This window comes from Dipodomys merriami, unplaced genomic scaffold, assembly GCF_024711535.1.
Source record: "Dipodomys merriami isolate MVZ:Mamm:240054 unplaced genomic scaffold, mDipMer1.0.p SCAF_481, whole genome shotgun sequence".
NCBI lineage: Eukaryota > Metazoa > Chordata > Mammalia > Rodentia > Heteromyidae > Dipodomys > Dipodomys merriami.
The window spans coordinates 690,146-699,258 of NW_027206048.1; the positions used below are offsets into that span (position 1 = coordinate 690,146).

General features: G+C 37.6%; 1 long non-coding RNA gene across 1 annotated transcript in view; it reads left to right on the forward strand.

Moving 5' to 3' along the window:
* The window catches only part of LOC138809081 (uncharacterized), a 109,336-nt gene extending 104,974 nt beyond the window's left edge, over positions 1-4,362 (forward strand). The window contains exon 3 of the long non-coding RNA XR_011366701.1: positions 3,304-4,362. This is a non-coding gene — a long non-coding RNA (uncharacterized lncRNA). The remainder of the gene's footprint in view (positions 1-3,303) is intronic.
* Positions 4,363-9,113: the final 4,751 nt, after the last annotated feature.

Genomic DNA, 9,113 nt, shown 5'->3' on the forward strand with positions numbered 1-9,113 from the left:
TCTCTTGTGGCATCTCCTTCTTTCCATCCCCTGCCCAGAAACCCCTGTTGCTACATCTGGTGGCCTGTCCCCCAAGCCACCCTTTGACCCCTCTCCCCCAAGTGGCCTGGCGTGCATGAAGATGGAATCAGCATGGGGCAGGACTTCCCGGACCCTCAAGCTCTCACAGAGTTTACTTAGAGGAGGGGTTACTGGTGGAGCGCTGTGGGCCTGCATGGGATATGTAAAATGGGATTTCCCGTAGAGCAGGGTGGGAAATTTGAGGGAAGAGGCTGATGGAATGCAGGCTTTCTGGTGGAGGAAGGCTGGGCTGACGGGGAGAAGCTTATTGAGGGGTGTGGCTCTGAGAGGGAAGCAGTGTTATGAAGAAGTGGGCTAGTAAAGGACAGCATTTCTGGTGGAAAACCCCATACTTTCTGGCATGTGGTAAGATGGAAGGATTTCTGGCAGAGCAGGAGGGGGCAGCAATGGACGAATGAGCCTTGTCAGGACAGGGCGTTGAGGATCCAAAGGACTAGTTAGGGTGGGGTTTTCGGTGAGGCCAGCCAAGACTTGGAGAGATGGAGTAAGATTGAGTGGGGACTTCAGTGTTAGGAGGCAGGATATCTAAGGAGTAAGCCTATTGTGGGCAGGGTTTCCAGTAGGGCAAGACAAACCTTCAAAGAAGGGGATAGGGATGGACAGGTGCTTCCAGTCAAGCCTGGTAAGCCTTCCAGAAGGAGGCCAACTGGTGGAATGGTTTCCAGTGGAACAATGTGGCCTTCCAGAATGAGCAAGGATGGTGGGATTTTCTGGTGGAGAAGGGCAGGGCTTGGAGCCATGAGGCTAGTTGGAGGTGGGGCTTTCAGAAGGTGGTAAGGCTACAAGGGTTTAGGATAATTATATGCAGGGTATCCTGTGGAGTGGAGTGTGGATTCCAGAGAGAACCCCAACTAGGGGTTGGATGAGGAGCTCAGCTGAGGGTTGGATTATTGGGGGAGAATGGCAGGACTTACAGAGAATAGATGGAAAGGTAGGGAGGTATCTGGTGAAGTACTCGGGCTTTCCAAGGATGAGGTGGTCTGTGCCAGTAGCTTCTAGTGAAACAAAGCAGGGCTTCAAGGGCAAATATAGGGTGGCGGATGGATTTTGATGTAGCAGGACAGGGCTTCATGGGAGGAGTGTAGTTCAGGGAAGGGCTTTGAAAGGGTTGTCTGGGCTGTAGGAGTAGGCTAGTTATGGGGTGGGGGAAGGGCAAAGGGGAGAAATGTTCCCTGGAGCCTCTAAGGAGCTTGAGGGAGAAGGCTGGTTGAGGGTAGGCTTAAAGGGAAGGGTGGGTTTGGAGGGACTAGGTTAGGTAGGGGCAGGGCATCCAGAGAATAAGGGTGGGGATTCAAGGGAGGAGCCGGATGGAAGTGAAGTTCTGGGTAGAACAAGTTGGGTATTGAGGGAGGAGATATGTTTCTTTGGGGCAGAGAAAAGAGTAGATGGAGTGGAAGAGGGATTTCCAAGTAGCAGACCAGGGATTTGAGGAAGGAGGCTGGTTGCAAACAGAGCTTTGAAAGTTTATAGCAGGGCTACTAGGGTGTAGGTTAATTGAGGGTGGGATTTCAGGTGTAGCAGGACAGGGTTTCAAAAGAGGGGCTGAATGGAAGTGGGTCAAGTTGAGCTTGTGAGAGGGGATAGGATAGAGGCAGGAGTTCAAGGGGGAAGGGAGAGGCTATAAAAAAACAGCAACTACTAATAAAAATAATGCAAGAATACCATTTTCAGCCAGTGTAGAATTAATTCTATTTCTGTATGTATGAGAGATATTGGATAAACTAACCAAGTAATTTCTTCCTACTGAAATTTTTCTTTATTCTAATTGAGTGAGAATAAAACAACAGGCCACGTCAGGCTCATAGGCACACAGTAGACTGACACATGAATCACTGGATTTGATTACCCAGCAACTCCTTTAAGGAACACAAAAATTTAAACTCTCTCCATTAGTCATAATGGACACTCTATTGACTTAAAATTGTGAATAAATAGAAATTTTCCTCTGAACATTTTAGAAATTTTAATCTAAACAAAGTAATAGTAATTCTTTAACTTTATACTTCTATATTGGAACATATACTAACACTAAATAATTAGGAAAATATAATAAAATTATACACAGAATGTTCATTCTTGCAACAGCAATTTTAATCTAAAATAATTTAAAACCAGAAAATTGCTTGCCATATAGTGAGATTGCAGTATGGTTTCCTTTTGTGATCAAAATGGTGATTTAAGCAATATGCCTTTATCATTGGACGCATTGATGGTTAAAAGATATCCAAGAATGTGAAGTACCCTAAAAAAATACCCTGAAGAAACTCACAGGGTACTGTGAGTTGATGTTGAAATAAAATTAATTACTGCATACAGTAGGAATTAATATTAAATAGGCACAGAAATATTTTCTACAATAAACGGCTACATTGAAAAATAAACAATGAAAAGGAAGCAGGCAGTCAGACCATCAAGTTAACATTATCTAATGAATAACATTTATTGAGACTTGTTTGCAATCTGCTTGACCTAAATTCTTCCCTGAAGCCAAATAACAAGAAAAAAACCATGGAAATACAGTATTTTCAAGGCATTATTAGACTTTAGAGAGTGAATTCAATTAATATATTGCTAGAAAATAAAGACAGCAAAGGAAATATTCCCAATATTCCCAATCTATGGCTCTCTGCTGTGAGAGGGATACAGGCCAAGGCGTGAATGGACTGAAGAACAGGAGTGCATTCTAGTAGTTCCCAAGATGCAATGATGAATGTAACATGGGAGAAAATCAACATAACTGTCACATGAATTTATCACTGGAGAGTACAGAGAAGTACAGTGAAAATCCCAGGAGATTTATAAAGTACAATCTTACATATTTGTCAGAACAGTAAATTCAAATGTTTTCAGAAAAGTGTCTGGCATTGTGTCCTAAAACACTTGGAAAGACTACAGGAAACTACCGGGCACTCACATGATGCCAAGAAATGATTAACTTATAATTTACAAGACAATGAATAATCATAAAAGTCTTGTTTCAGTAGTGCAAAATTAAGCCTTAATACACTCTGTTCTGAAACAACACATTATAAAACCAAATCAAGAACAATCAAATTATATATGTGACTCAACTGTTTCCAACAATAGAATTCAAAAATTCAAATTACATACTGTATCTGTAAACTGATAAAAATCATACAGGATGACAAACATAATTAATCTTTCAACACTGCATATTTTATGTGAATAGTCCTGATGATAAATGATTTGTTTTCCTTACAGATTTTGGATGAACACAACAACAACAATACAAAACCAAAAACCACTTGGCAATAGATCTGGATACCAGTGGCTCATCCCTATTCCTAAATGCCCAGGAGGCTGAGATTGGAGGACCATGGCTCACAGGTTGCTGGGGTAGCCAAATCCATGAGACATTGATGTTCCATTGATCAGTCAAAGGCCTAGTGGAACATTGGCTCACATGGTATAGCATCAGGCATGAGTGTAAACACCAAGAGTTCAAGGCTGGAGTCAAATCTCATTACTACACCCCACACACACAGTCACAACCTACACACAAAGGGGAAGATACAGGAACAGGGAGAGAAAGGGAATCTTAAGAGTTTAAAAAGTGAAGCCTATCCTAGAAAAAAAAATCCTTTCCAAAAATATACAACTGTAAGATTACTTGTGAGGGATTCTAGAGCTGAGCAGTGAGATCTGGAAAGAGATAAAAGATTAGAAAGCCATCTTAAACAAGACTCAGAAGGCTGAGATATGTACCCTGGAAAAGTCAAATCATCAAGGCAAGATAGTGCTATAAGTTACTACCTTAAGTGTGTTTAAGATACAGCTGTTAGGACACTAAAATAGTAAGATCTTGGAGATGAGACAAGATATTTTATGGCTAAAATATGTATTCCTCCCTTCTGCTCCCTAACAGTAAGAGAGTTAATTGTCACTATTTATACAAAGTATACCTCATGTTAGTGGTTGTAACCACAAGATAGATTGATGACCTAGTTTGTGCAAATAACTTTAGCCACACCCCTATATTAAGTTGGATAAAAAGTTTGTTAAGCAGGACCACCAAAAACTGGTGGTGAGCCTTTGGGTCCCCTGGTGTCCCTCTTTCCTTTCCCTCTCTGTAATTTCTCAGTTCATTGGCCAGGTATCCCTTCATCTCTGCTGTTCCAGAGTTGTGGACAGAACTGATATTCTGAGCTCCTCAATACAAACGGTGGAAACACACTTTATCAAAGAAGATACACAAACATATATGAGCACCTGGCAAGATACCAATCATCAGCAGTCATCCTGTGAGTCCTTAGTGAAGAAGTGGAGTTCCATTATGGTGGTCATAATGGCTAAGTGTAAAAAGTATGTAATAAAACCTTTGGAAGGTTATTTTTCTCTTTTTTCTCTGTAGTCCCAGATGGCCTGGAACTTTCCAGCCTTGTCTCAGCCACAGAAGTGATGGGAGTTTGAATATGTGCTGCCATGCCTGGCATTTAGGAAGTTCACAACAAAGCAATAACAAAGTACATGAAAGCAATTTTGTAAATGATGTACATTTGCTTCCTCAATTGTAAAATAAAACAATACGAAAGTGCATGAAAAGTCTTTTTTTCTTTTTTTTTTTTTTGTCGGTTGTGGGGCTTGAACTCTGGGCCTGGGCGCTGTCCCTCAGCTCTTCTGCTCAAGGCGAGCGCTCTACCACATGAGCTACTGTGCCACTTCCAGCATGAAAAGTTTTGTAAGTGATATGTATTTACTTCCTCAATTGTAAAATTAAACAAATATATGTCAAAATATCACATTATTAACATTATTTATATATATGTATATGTATATATATATATATATATATATATATATATATGCAGTTCATCAGGCATCACTATACCTCAACAGATCAAATGCAAAGTCAAATTTCTACTTCTTTCTAGGAGAAGCAGAAAAGGTCAAAATCTATGGATATATGACCATATAAGATGATATTAAGTAACTGCTTAAATAGGGATATAGGTTGACCTTTTGTAACAATGAGATGTATAAGACACTCCATTGAAAATGAACTTTAAAACTGGTGAGGGGGAGGGAGGGAGTAGCTGTGGAGGTGGGAGGGAAGGGATCGTAGGGGAAAAAACAAAAGACGAGGCAACAATGCTCCATAGGAAATGTACTCATTACCCTGGTCATTTAACTGTGACCCCTCTGTACAGTATTTTTACAATAAAAATGTACAAAAATTCTACTTTAAAATCTAACATCTAAGGCAGTGTCTGGAATACAAGGAGATAAAATAAATCTACAGGAGGGATATCTTTAACACTGTGACAATGAGACGTGAAAGCTGGATTTTAAATCAGGGTTTGACAAGATCAAATGTCCACTAAATATGTGATTACAGCTACAGAGCTGACCATGATCGTAAGAATGGAGGTACAACTGAAAGTCAGCTAAGGCTGCTACAGCATTGTATGTAGACATAATGTGACCTCTCCAATAATTGTAAAGCACAAAATAGAAGTTAAGTCAGTAAAATACATGGGAGGGTTTACCCACTGAGAAAAATTGCAGTGGGTGATCATTGCTCTTTGGTTGAGAGTATACAGTCCATCTCATTTTACTTTAAGCTAAAGTATATTTCTGATATGAACACAATTGTAATATATCAGTGTTTCATGAGTGCAGACTAGTGTAGGTGCATGTTACTCTAATATATATAAAGGCTCTACCTTCACACTCCATTCTATGTTGTTAAGTTTGCATGGAGAAATGTTCATAACTAGGAAATTTAGACTCTTGTGAATCTGATTCAGGAAACTGAAATAAGACATTTGGGTCATCCACTCCAATTATTTGGTTTGTGACTATGAAATAAATACCATTATTTAAAATGCACATGAATTTTTGAAAATTCATGCAATACCATATGGCAAACATACAAAAGATACAATTACTCATCTTCTTATATGAGCTGAAGGGAAGTTATTCCTGACATGCACTCGTTTTTTTAAAGAAATACATTTAATAATGTCTACCCTTTTTATATTACTTTTTCAAAATGTAAATATACATACTTGAGAAAAGATTCTGTGCTTTTTATTAAATACTTCATTATATCTATAGCTCTATCTATCTATCTACCTACCTATCTATCTATCTATCTATCTATCTATCTATCTATCTATCTATCTATCTAATCTATTTATCTATCTAAAGAACTAGGCAGGCAAAGCCAACCAAATTTCCCAAATACTTGAGACTGACCAGTTGCAGACCTAGAATTCAAGTCCAGTTTTCCATCATGCTTATCTGAGGATGTTCTGTGAATGTCACATTACCTTTTAAGAGATAAGGAACAGAAGAATCTACATTATTTTTCTAATTATAGCTATAATGGCAATGAAATTGCTATAGAAGGAAAATATTTTTTAAATGAAAAAGGTATTGGGTACAAATTTGTTAGTAATCAAATCAAGATTGGTTAATTTTCTAAAGAAATTCCTGAATGACCATCATTCAAGCTTCCACTGTTTATGCTGCCTGGAGTAAATGCTTTAGGAGAACAACTCCATGCCAATGACACCAGTGCATATGAAGAAAACATGCTTTTAACATTCAGCATCTTGAATGCAAAAGAAATAATTATACAAATATAATCTAAAAGGAAAAATTTTTGTGACTGTTACTTCCTCATTATACCAAAGAAAACTTACTCCCTTTTCTAAAACATATATCTATTTTACTGATATTACTATAATTACTATTAATAATGTAGGAATAATATATTATAATATCATTAATGTTATGTAATCTATAAGTAATATATGTATAATATGTTTATAATAATTGATACTACTATAGTAACTATAATTAATACCTGTACAAAACTGAATTTTGTGTTATATATACTACGAATGGCATAAGAAATGAGAACTCTAATATACACCACATGCTTTAGTCACATAATTTATTGTTTTGCATGAATACGGAGGGTTGAAATAGGACCCAGGTGCTGTCCCTGAACCATATTACTCAGGGCTTGTACTCTACCACTTGATCCACACATCAATCTCCTACTTTTTTTTTGGAGGCTAATTGGTAATATGAGTTTCACAATTTTTTTTCTGTCTGGGCTGGCTTCAAACAGCTATCCTCAGATCTCAGCCTCCTGAGCAGCTGGGATTTCAGACATGAGCCTTGTTACATATTTTTTAATTCCATGCATGGCAAGTTGTTAGGTCATTATTTTTGTGTGTTCAAATATATTATGGTGGTTCATTTCTAAACTGATTCAGAATGAACAACCACTTATTGGGAAAGACTATATGTTGGAATTGAAATTGTAAATGCACTTATCTCACTATCAATTTTCAAAGATAATGTTAAATATTTCCAATTCCTGGAACTAAAACATTAAATAAGCATCCCTTCCTTAACTGTCTCATTTTCAACAGTATAAAACCTACTCTATAAACATCTATATTCAAGAAAGCAAGCCTCTCTAACCACATATTCACCTTCAGTTATCCTCCTCATCTCTATATGGCCTTTTACAATGGATGTCCTCTAACATTGACTACACATCCACCAGAGTCAGCCTACCACATCCAACACTTTTTAAAACTTCCTAGATAAAGTTGTTTGCCCCATCCTCATCAGCCTTTCTGCAGCCTCAGTGGAGAGCTTGTTCTCCTGCTTTACCTGTAGACTATATCCTGTTATATTTCCTAGCAAAGAAATAATAGCTAGCAGGCCTGAGCCTTGGTATATTCAGAGGTTCATTGGTATTCAATGTTTCCTTTTCCATTTCCTTTCCTTCCTTGGTAAGTGAGTTGGAATAACAGAACAAATCAATTTGAAAAGCAGTGTGTTTTAGTGTAAATGAAAAGATACTTGTACATCTCATTGTTGCAATGGGTCCACCTGTATCCCTAGTTAAACGATTTGTTTTTGCCCTTCCCTTCCACCAATTATACCAACATCAAATACAGTGAAAGCAGGGGTTATACCGTGGGTACGATATTTTCACAATAAAAAATAAAATTTTAAAAAAAGAAAAGAAAAAATACTGATTTGAAAATACTACAAGTGTTTGTTCTTTACATTTATATTTCAATTCAAATATAATAGGACTGCTGCTAGTGGTTCATGCCTTTAAACCTAGCTATTTAAGAGCCTGAAAGATGAGGATCATAGTTCCAAGCTAGACCAAGTAGAATAGACCATGAGGCTCTTATCTCCAACTAAGAACCAAAAAGCTAAAAGTGGAGCTGTGGCTCAATTGGAATAGTGCCAGCCTTGAACAAAAAAGAAAAAAGAAAGCACATAGCCCTTGAGTTTAAGTCCTATTATGAGCACACATACACCATACATACACACACATATATACATATATATGTATACAGACATATTTAATCTACTATGTATAAATTATATGCATACATATGTATATATAGTTATATAATAAAATATTACAAAGTGTCAAATATATACAAGCAAATGTTTGATCTTTCTCTTCGAAACAGATTCATATAGAGTTATAGAAGTCCTGCTCAGAGCAACGCATAGTCCCTATTAAAGGAGCAAAGCCAGAGAGAGATGTCTTGGCCTGTGAGCCATGGTAAATCACAGCAAACAAACACCAAAAGATTCACTAGTACAAGGAAGGCCATCTGTTTATGGGACCACCAAATAATCAGTACTTGGCTTTTCAATTTGAGATCAAGAAAACAAACAAAAATATTTGCCTACAATGGATTATAAATGGTAAACATTGGTCCTTTTTTAGCCTAAAAGCTACCACAAATGGAGGACAGGTTTATTATCACAAGATCCAGATGGTTCTTTACCAGGGCTGGGCCATACAGAAAAATCTCGAAATTCCTAAGGCCTGTTTAAAATTTCATTGTGTGTAAGTACAATTGGGTTTTTTTTTTTGATCTACTCATTTAATGTGGGGAAGCTGGGCTGTTTCCATATTTTGGCCACTGTGAATAGCTCTGCAATGAACATAGGTGTGCAGGTGTCTTTTGGATCTAGAGCAAATCATGTTAAGTAAGGTAAGTCAACACACAGTT